Source organism: Papaver somniferum, chromosome 6 (genome assembly GCF_003573695.1).
Source record: "Papaver somniferum cultivar HN1 chromosome 6, ASM357369v1, whole genome shotgun sequence".
NCBI lineage: Eukaryota > Viridiplantae > Streptophyta > Magnoliopsida > Ranunculales > Papaveraceae > Papaver > Papaver somniferum.
Window position 1 is genome coordinate 73,806,246 of NC_039363.1, and position 9,407 is coordinate 73,815,652.

At 37.0% G+C, this 9,407-nt stretch overlaps 1 pseudogene; it reads right to left on the minus strand.

Moving 5' to 3' along the window:
• Positions 1-745: 745 nt before the first annotated feature.
• LOC113287991 lies at positions 746-4,052 on the minus strand (annotated as a pseudogene).
• Positions 4,053-9,407: the final 5,355 nt, after the last annotated feature.

The following is a 9,407-nucleotide window of genomic DNA, read 5'->3' on the forward strand; positions in this document are numbered from 1 at the left end:
TGATGATGAAATTGAAAGTAACAATAACCAATCTGATAAAACCAGATAAGAATAGAGATTAATACCCGCACATAGTCATACTGATGATGCACCACTGCAATGGATATAAGCCAACAAACACCTAACCAATTAAACAAGAGCCAACTGATGATGGGATGGGACATTACTGCAACCCCTAATGGTGACAACAAGCCTTTAAAGCTGCATAAAATGGAAGATAAGAACAAAGTGAGAAAACAAACAATAAAACTAGAATCAAACGTGATTGAATTATTAAAGAAACATCAAATAAGAGCAGGGGAAGGAGGATTGAATTGTATAAAAAGAAGGGAAATCTTAAATCAATTGAAAACAAAAACCTAAAAGATAAGGATGAAATTAGGATTCTATTTAAGAGAAAGAAAAGAAAAAAGGAAATCAAAATATGAATCAGAAGAACAAGAAACTAAATTGAATAAAGTTCAGAAGATACAAAATCAAAAAATAGAGGAAGGAATCGAGGGTTGACTAAGGTTGACTATAGTTGACTTTTCTCTTGACTTTCGCGTGTCAGAGAGAGATGGAAGAAGTATTGCAGCAAATAGTTAGGGTTTTTACTCAGGTAATTGATTGCTTCAGCTGTGAGGTTAACACTCTTGCATACCTTTTAGGTTAAACAAGCAAAAGTTGGGTTTATTAGGTGCATGTGAGTTTTTATTCTCATCAATCACACTTCTGAGTTTCCTCTAGTGAAAACAAACACAGATAGCAACAGGAAAAAAAAAAGTTAAATCACCGAAGGCTAAAGGTTTATTAGGTGCATGCGAGACTGCAAGTACTAGCTCAAATACTTCCAGAGAAATAGTAGAGTATGAGGACTAGATCCAAGAATAAAACATGAACACTGCTTTCAAACTCATACAGACAAGTATTGGCTCATCCATGAATTGAAACGAGACCAGGCGAGATCTACCGCTGCTTCATCCTCATCGTTCAAACCCATTTCCTTCCTCCTCTTGATACCTTCAGCGGATCTGTTCATAAAAGCATGTCCACTGCCTGGATAAATGTGTACTTCATGAGGCAAGCCAGATGATTTTAGTTTTTCTTCCAGTGCTTTTGCTGCCTGGAAAATTCAAAAAGTGAGGAAACAATGAATTCCAGACGTGTTTGGTTGATTTTATACTCGAGTATGTATAATTCAACTCAAGATCGTTCAGTGAACGTTTCCTTCTGGTAACATGTTTTATTTGGTTCTAATACTAGAAAAGCCAAAACTACCTGAGATATTGTAATGAGAAGGATTGATTAGTTCTAACACTGGAAAAGACAACAAGGTCAATTAGAGCTCCCATACCGTGATGTCTGAAAAGCCAACAAAGTTATCAAGTTCACCAAAATGTGCCTGCACAGGTGCCCTGGTCTGGGTCGGGTCTGCAAGCTCTTGTGGAGGGACACCATAAAATGCAACAACAGCGTCGACTTCAGGAATCAAAACACCACTCGCAATAGAGAGAGCTCCGCCCATGCAATATCCTGTCACGCCTACCTATTGCAACCACGTCAGAAGGTTTATGGAAAGTTATCTAATCAATCGTGAATATGTGCTTCAAAATTCACATATCAAATGGAAGCCTTTATCTATGAAAGCGGATAAATGAGATTATATGTAATTTTGTAAAAAGAATAAAGTTAATTGTCTGATCAATAAGAGTAACAATTTAGCAGCAAACCTTCTTTGAACCATTTGCCTTGAGCCAGTTAACTGAGGCACTGATATCCTAAACAGCACCTTGCCAGTCAAGACCATCCATCAAATGCTGAGCTTCTGCAGCATCAACACCAACCTTTCCACGATATAAGCTAGAAAAAAACAGCAAAAGATCGGTTTTTCAGCCGCTGCCAGTAGTGATAGCAAAAGTCTAATGGTTACTGTAAGAAATCAATACCAAAAACTATTTATTGTTATACAGAACATATACATTAAATATTTGGTTGTTACAGAATATCTTACTCCGGAATGAGTGCTTTATAACCCGAACCCAACTGGGAAATTTTAATAGCATGGTTCTTGATCTCAAAATCAACACCCCACCATTCTTGTAGTACCACTATCCCAGGAGCATTTTCTTTGCCAACAACATATGCATCAAAGCTCTGATGTTCAAAACAAAACAAAACAAAAGGCAAAACTATCAGTATTAGTGAAGAATACTGGATAAAATAAAATAAAATGCATGCTTAATCTTAAAAACTCAGCCAAGTAAACTGGGAGTCTTATAATCGGAAATCTCTAGAGTCAGGGAAACGGTCCTTAACAAATACACCTAACGAAGTAACCATGCTATACAGATGCGCTGAATAAAATCCCCGACTTAAGAAATTCAGATAATACAAAAAACAATATGATTTGATGAACACAACCATCACATTTCCACTCTGGCGGTCAACATTCCGGCTAAAATTTAGTAATATGCATGTATGATACGTCAACAAAGATTATTCGTGCTAAAACCTATCATTAGGATCTCTTCTGTGGTCGGGTCAGACCCAGTTACCTGGCAGATACACAAAAATCAAATTAAGATGTTGATCAACAAGATGGTGAGTACAAGTTACGCAATTGTTTTAGAGCTAAAGAAAGGTTTTCTCACAAATCGAAAAGATGGTTTTCTCACAAATAACTGCTCCAGTATTCATGAACTTCCAGTGTTAGGTGACGATGAAAACAAGAGAGAATGGTGTGGTAATCAGAGAGGTGAGTTTACTATAGCTAATGCAGTAGAGATCATTAGAAAAAAAATCCCAGTTTTAAGTTGGACAAAAAAGGTGTGGAAAAAGTCTGCGCGTCCAAGTATTGCTAGTAATGGGTGAAGATTCCAAGTGGGCGTGTAAAATGATAAAAATTTGAAGAACAGGAAATTCCACTTGCTTCAACATATTATTCATGCGGAGCAGATTAAGACAAGATCACCTTACTTGGAGTTGGTTGGGTGGGATTTTTAATTTCTTAGAATCCTTCTAATTTTACTGGCATCTCTTTACATTCAAAACAGCATAGTGCATTCAGTGCAATGGTCGAGATATGGTTCTTAAGAAATAAGGTTGTCTTTGAGCAGGTAATTCCTGACCTGAGGAGGACAAAGAATTATATTACTAACACATAAAGGTGGTTACTGGGTAGAGAATGCAAGGAAGCATGAAAAATTCATCTTATGACTTACAAATTCTACAGTTCATTCATATCAGTTGCAGAAAGTTGGAAAGATATTAGGTTACTGAATGCACATGATCTTTACCAGTAGCAGGCTCTGTTTTGATCTATTGCGGATGGTACAGCGGGTAATCTAGGTCCAATAAGATTTGGTTCCATATGCAGAGAGTCCAAGGGTATTGTTTTGGGTAATGGATCAGGTGGTATTGGTGTAGCAACCAATTCTAAATAGCTACAGTTTCTGCAAGCAAGTGGAAGTTGGTTCTGACTCCAAATCTGTATTCACAATTCACTGATTTTATCACTGGATGATTGTCTTAGGTGGTTTAGCCTAGATGAATGATTTTGCTATTTAGAAATAAGTTCAAGGATTTTCATTCAGAAATCAATCCTTTGCGGATTTATTATTAGCAAAGAAAGATGCTCAATTGCAAAGAAATCAATCCTTTGCGGATCAAGACTGAGTGCAATTTCAAGAATTGAATTGCCTCCCCAAAACTTTAAAACCCTAAACCCCAAAAGATATAAGAAAGCAACACAAAAATTGCAGAGAAAAACTGTAAAAAGAACACAAAGAGGAAAAAGAAGAAGACTTACAAGGTCGTCTCGCTGAATCTGAACTTTCTTGAAATCAGGGGTTACAGAGGTAGACATTGATGATCCAAGTTGGAGTCTAGAAGTGATTGGAGAGAGTGTTCTTGCTAGAGAAAAGGTTTTTCTACCAAAGGCTTTAGAGAAAGCTAGTGATGCCATTTCTTAAATCCCTTCCTTTATTCCCCCACCTAGTAGTAGCTTCTCAGTCTTTATCGGGTGGCACTAGATGTAAATATGTTGTCATGGTAGTGTTTATCTTGTTATTTGCCACTGTCAAAGGATGCCATAGGTTTGCCAGGTAGCCGAAGTTCACGAAGTAAAGAACCGGTGTGTTTGAAATTGAAAGTGCACGTAACTTGGATGTTTGAAAGTGCAAACTAGTTAAATCAATGTGACAAACAAATGTATAAAATTGGAATAAGAAAAAAAGATGTATGACAAATAAGAACCTTGAAATTGCCATCACACAAGCTTAGATGGCTGATGCTACTCCGTGAATTCACGGTTATATAATGAAATCAGTTTAGACGTAAGCAATCTCAATATGCGTGATCAATTCGGGAAAAGTTTGTGGAAACTATAAAATTGTGAAGAACTAAATTGTTTCTCTGGAAATGTTTTCAGAATGCTCTTACTACTAATTCTTAGGATTTTAGCATTGTTTAAGATATGTTTTCTTCTTATGCTTTGGGTTGTGAAGAGGAAGAAATTGTGGAACATATTTTTGTCCATTGTTCCTTTGTTAAATTTGTATGACCCTTATCATCATACCTTATCCAGTTTTTATCAACTTTTAGAGCTTCCTGGAAATCCGTAAGACTTGGATGTGAATATTAATCAACCCAAACTCTGTTGAATTACCTTTGACTAAAACGTGGTTTGTATCGAAAGAAAAATATGTGGGAATCTTCCAAGAAAAACAAAGTTCACCAATCGAATTAGCCTTAGTTATTCGGATACATATTCAGTATTGGTCTAAGACAAACAACACTAGCAAAAGGTCCGTTACTGGAAAACAGAACAAAATAGAGTTATGGAAAAAACCTGACAGTAGAAAACACAAGATCAATTTTGATGCAACTTGGGTTTTTAAAGATAATCCCTCCGATTTTGCAGTAATTATTAGAGATGATGCATGTGACTTTGAAAGAGGAAAACATGACCATCATCAAATCAACTCTAGAATAAGCAGAAGCGCAAGAGTTCCTTCAAGCAGCACACTGTTTCAAGGAGAAGGAATTCAATAATTTCATCATAGAAGATGATTACAAAAGTTTGATTGGTAATTTTAATGAGAAGCCAACTATCATTACTTGGCAGAGTACAACTATTTTGGAGGAGACAATGAGGATTGGTGACTCTTACCCAAGTTTCTAGGGATTTTTCTTTATGTACAAACCAGACGATGTTGTGGCTGACACACTTTCCAAAGATGCTAAATTGTATCTTTGTAAGCCTAATCCACCTCTTTGTATTAGACATAAAATAATAATATATAATACTACCTCCGTCCCAGTTGATCTATTTTATAGTGGGACTGAGGAAGTAACTAATATTAGGAGTAACATTACATCCAACTCCACTTTGTATGACTCTTCTAATCTCTTAAATGATGCTACTGATATTTTAAATGATGCTATTGATATTAATGGATTCCTGATTTACGGGCATGGTAGGGGGTGTAATTGTCGACCCCCCATCCCAAAAAAAAAAAGTGCACAGTTAGATGATGGCCTGTGTTGGTCACGCTTAGAGAACCTCAAGATATTGCATCCACGAGTGTGTAATAGTCCATCCATGAGGTTACTGAACGATAGAATACCTTGATGTTGTCCAACAACCAAAGCAATATTTTCTTAATACAAACTTTAAGTATGTAATAAAAATAGTAAATTAGACAACTCTTGCGTTGACTCTCAAAACTAACACAATTGGAATCTGTAATTACTCTTTTTATCCTCTTAGTTTTTTCATTGATGTTTTATAAAATGATAGGGTTAGCACACTTCAGCACCGTCCAAACCGTTTTTAAGCTAACTCTAGCCAATTTTCTCTTTGCTTATTGGAAAAAGAAAATACAAATCAAAGTTTAATATCTTTGTTGGAATATTAAAAATAAGATATTTTCACACCATCAAAGATGCTTTTAAGGGCGTATATACTTAAATCACCACAATGATAATTTGGAAATATAAAACCCAATAAGTATATACTGTTAGAGAAAATGAATTTATATAATAGTTTGGTTTTTCGGTCTTGGTGGGATTGAAACTTAGGATCTATTGGTTACTAAGGACACTAGCTCATTTTCACTATTTGTGAATGAACCTTTAGTCCCACATAGGGAAAACTAAAGATGATACCTCTCCATAAGTATTGAATTTTTTTTGATATTAGAGTGGCCCTTGGGTCATTAACACTTTTGTGCGAGGGAGAGGACTTAGGCAATGGGATAGTTGGTGCAATCGCACATTTTCACACACGCGCGGTGCTTTGCACCGAAGCACGCACGCCGCCGCCGTGCAGGCCGGGTTCGGGTTCGGGTGTTGGTGTGGGTCAAGACTTATATTTTTTGGCAAAATTTCGTTTGATTAAATTTGCATGAACGTTTTATATCAAACATAATGACGCATGAACGTTTCAAATCGATATTAAGTGATGCATGAACGTTTAAAACCGTTGGAAAAAATCTGAATTAATTGAAATTGTTTTAATGCGCGTTTATGGGACCTCTCTCTATTCTCCCCTATATAAAGCGATCACTTTCTCTCATTTTGTTTTGTGTCCAGAAGAGCTACTATCCTCTTCTTTTTGTCTTCTCCCCCTGTGTGGTCATTTATTTTTCATTCCGTGCGCAATCGCTGTTGAGGTCGTAAGAGTGGGCAAGTACTTTATTGCTAACAGTGCTTGCAACGGGCAGTTTTATCCTGGATACGAACTTGACCACAGGGTATAGGCATCACTCATTCTTGAGGCGTACCGGTCAAATATCGTGTTAAGGACAGCGTGTTGAACACGTGACTCTGTCCTCTGTTTGCAGTTCAATTGAGTGTTTATTTACCTTCCAGAAATTAATCTTTTTATTCTAACATCTTTCTTGAGTGTTTTATTGTTACAGACGCAACAATCTTAACACGATATTTCTGTTTTCTGTCTGTAACAATGGGTAAGAACGATGTTGAAAGGCCTGCAAAGTTTTATGGAAAAGACTTTAAGAGGTGGCGGTCAAAAATGTTATTCTTTATAAGTTACCATGAGTTGGATTCCTATGTTCTGAAACCTTTTGATGCATCGCTGAATGATGCTGGTCGTGAGTCTTCTTTAGAAGAATGGAAGAGGAACAATTACATGTCTAAAAATCATATTCTGAATTTCTTGGAGGATGCTTTGTATGATTTTTACAGTGCTAAAGAAAACTTTTCTGCTTTTGATTTATGGGCTGCTTTGGAGGCGAAATACCAAGCTGAAACTGCCGGAAGTAAGAAATTCTTGGTAGCTACGCTTTATGAGTATAAAATGGTGAATGACAAATCTGTGGTTGATCAATTCCTTGAACTCCAGCAAATTATGAATGAAATTCTTGCGGAAGGTATGGTGATTGATGAAACTTTTCAAGTGTCTACTGCTATCGAGAAATTGCCTACTTCCTGGTCCGAGTACAAGAAGAAACTGAGACATGAAACTGTTGAAGTTACTATGGTTGAACTGGGTAAGAAAATTCAAGTTGAAGAATTGTTGTGCTCCAAGGACAAAAATGTATCTTCTTCAAGGGACATGTCTTACAAAGCTCATTTGACTGAACACAAAGGTTCCAATGCTGATAAGAACCGAAACAACTCCAAGAAACCTCCAGGCAAGAAAGGTATGTTTCAGAAACCTAAATCTAGCATTAATAAAATTAAGGGTGATTGCTATGCTTGCGGAAATCCTGGCCATATGGCGGTTCACTGTAGAAACCGTAAGGACCTTAAAAAGAAAAATAATGTTAATTTGGTTGAAAACAACAAAGATGAATTTTCTGGCACGGTGTCTGAAGTAAATTTGGTAACAAATGTGAGAGACTGGTGGGTGGACTCTGGGGCTACCAAACATGTCTGTGGAACAAATAAGTGTTCACCTCCTACAATAAGGTAGGTGAAGGAGAGAAACTCTATATGGGTAACTCATTTGCATCTGCGGTTGTAGGAAAAGGCAAAGTTGGGCTCAAGCTCACTTCTGGCAAGACTCTCACTTTGAATGAAGTTCTTCATGTTCCGGACATCTGCAAAAATCTTGTTTCTTGTGCTGTTTTAGATGATAAGGGTTTTAAAATTGTAATAGAATCTGGGAAATGTATTGTAACTAAGGGTAAGGATTATGTGGGGCAGGGTTATAAGACTGAGGGTTTGTATAAGCTTAATGTAAACTCTGCTGTAATGAATAATAATGATTCTTCTGCTTATGTTTGTGAGTCTTTGAACGTTTGGCATGGTAGACTTGGACATGTAAATTATAAGTCAATGCTTAAACTAGCCAATGTGGGCTGCATACCCAAATTTAGTTTGGAAAAGGAACACAAATGTGAAATATGCGTAGAATCAAAGTACTAAAAACCTTTTAGCAAAAATGTTCATAGAAATTCTAAACCCTTAGAATTAATCCACTCAGACCTAGTTGACATGAAATCAGTTCAAACTAGAGGTGGCAAGAAATGGTTTGTTACTTTTATAGACGACTGTACTAGGTACTGTCATATATTTGCTTAGAGGTAAGGATGCCTTAGAAGCATTTAAGAGGTATAAACTAGAAGTTGAAAACCAATTGAATACTACCATTAAAACCATTAGGTCTGACCGTGGTGGCGAGTACATAACTCCTATAGGAGATTTCTGTGTAGAACATGGCATAATACACGAGGTTACCCCTCCTTATTCACCTCAGTCGAGTGGGAGTAGCTGAACGTAAGAACCGCACCCTTAAGGAGATGATGAATGCCATGTTAATTAGTTCAGGATTACCTTCGAACTTGTGGGGGGAAGCTGTCCTCTCAGCCTGCTATATCCTGAACAGAGTACCTTTTAAAGGATCAGATAAAACTCCATACGAATTGTGGAAAGGTAGACAACCTTCTTTAGCATACTTTAAAGTGTGGGGGTGTTTGGCTAAGGTTCAGATCCCTAAACCTAAAGCAACCAAGATAGGATCCAAAACTGTTGACTGTGTCTTCATAGGGTATCCTGAGCATACACCTGCATATAGATTTATGGTTGTGAATTCTGATGTTTCTGAAATTGGTGTAAATACTATTATGGAGTCTAGGGATGCTTGTTTTTTGAAAATGTTTTTCCTTTAAAATCTGACTCTCGTAAGAGAGGTGTTGATCCCCTAGATGTTCCTTCAACCAGTCAGACTTTACCTTTAGAGGAAGATGAAGTAGAATTTGATCTTAGGAGGAGTAAAAGGGCTAGAACCAAAACCTCTTTTGGACCTGACTTCATAACACTAGCAGAGTCTGATCCTCAGACTTATAGAGAAGCCATGACTTCTTCTGAAGCTCCGTGGTGGAAAGAGTCTTCTATTAGTGAAATGGAATCCATCAAAGAAAATGATACATGGGAGATAGTAGATTTACCTCCAGGGT